Here is a 1,706-nt window from a genome sequence, read left to right on the forward strand (position 1 = left end):
TCATAGATGAAACTCAGTTTAGCTGGATACAGGATCCTAGGTTGAAAGTTATTTTGTTTTAGGAGATTAAAAGTTGATGTCCATCCTCTTCTAGCCTGAAAGGTTTCAGCTGAGAGATCTGCAGTCATCCTAATACTCTTCCCCTTGTAGGTTATGATTTTCTTCTGTCTAACTGCTTTCAGAATTTTCTCTTTCATCTTAACTTTGGTGAAGTTAATTATGATGTGTCTGGGGGATGTCTTGTTTGGGGTTGAGTCGTGCTGGGGTTCTGAAACTATCTGCTATCTGAATTTCAGAATCTCTTGGCATGTCTGGAAAGTTGTCTTTCATAATTTCATGAAGAAGAGCCTCAGTGTTTTGTGAAGCAATTTCATCACCTTCAGGGATTCCTATAAGGCGAATATTAGTTTTCTTCGAATTATCTGAGAGCTCTCTGAGAGTGAAATCTGTTTTTGCTCTCCATTTCTTTTGATCTTTGTGCTCCTGGGCTTCTTCAAAAGCTTTGTCTTCAAAATCAGAGATTCTTTCTTCTGCTTGTTGCACTCTGTTATAGAGGGATTCCACTGTGTCTTTCAGATCCTTGAGGGCTGCAACCTCTTGTCTCAGTGTTTCAAAATCTTTGATCATTTTATCTTCGGAATCATTGAGTTCTTGAGACATATTTTGAATAATTTCTTGAGATATCTTTTGAATAATTTCTTGGGAAATCTTTTGAATAATTTCTTGAACTCCTCATTCCTTCCTTTCTTCCAGTCTGTTAATCTTATTTTCTATCCACATTCTGAACTCGATTTCTGACATTTCAGCCATTTGCTTGTGGTTGGAGTCTTCAATTGTGTCTTTCCCATTTTCCCTTGGAGGAGTTGATCCACTCTGGTTATTTGAGTTGCCAGAGTTTTTCTGCTGGTTCCGCCCCAAGTTTACCTTGTTTGGAGGCCTTATCAGAACCGTTCAGTTGGTAGCTTCTTCTGGTTAACCAGAGAGATAGGCAGAGTGTGTCTGTTGTCTTCTCCCAGTTCTCAGGTTCTGGGGCAGCCAGGGTGCAGTGGAACAGCAGCAGCTGAACGGGAGTGTGCATGGCTGGATTAGACCTCATTCAGCCTGCCGGGGCCACTGGGGGGCAGGAAACTGGCAGCAGCCAGATCAGTCCAAGTTCGGTCCCTCTGGGGCAACCGGTGAAACAGGGGAGCTGTAGTGGCTAGATCAGTCCTAGTTCAGCACCCTGGAGCAGCCAGGGACTGGGGAAATGGCAGCAGTAGCGCAGAGTATGCGAACGACCAGATCAGTCCTAGTTCAGCCCCCAGAGTAGCTGGGGTGAAGTGGAGGACTCCTTCACTGTTGCCTGTTGGATGCATGCGATGCTGGCAAGCCGATCTGTGCCCTCCCAGCGCGGGAGCCCAGAGTGGGGAACTCCTCCACCTCTGTCTGAGGAATGTATGTGGCTCTAGCAAACAGTTCTGGGCCTGCCCAGAGTGGTAGACTCCTCCACCACCACCTGCAGGGCGCACGTGTCTTTAGCAAGCAGTTCTAGGCCCACCCCGCTTGGGACCCTGGAGTGGGGAACTCTTCCCCTGGCCCCCGTGAGGTGTGCATGTCTTTAGCAAGCTGTTTTGGGTCTACCTGGAATGGAGGACTCCTCTGCCACTGCCTGTGGGACGCCTGTGGCACTAGCAAGCAGTTCTGGGCCTGCCCAGAGCAGGAGCCTG

This window comes from Otolemur garnettii, unplaced genomic scaffold (assembly GCF_000181295.1).
Source record: "Otolemur garnettii isolate 467f Iridium unplaced genomic scaffold, OtoGar3 scaffold00043, whole genome shotgun sequence".
Taxonomy (NCBI): domain Eukaryota; kingdom Metazoa; phylum Chordata; class Mammalia; order Primates; family Galagidae; genus Otolemur; species Otolemur garnettii.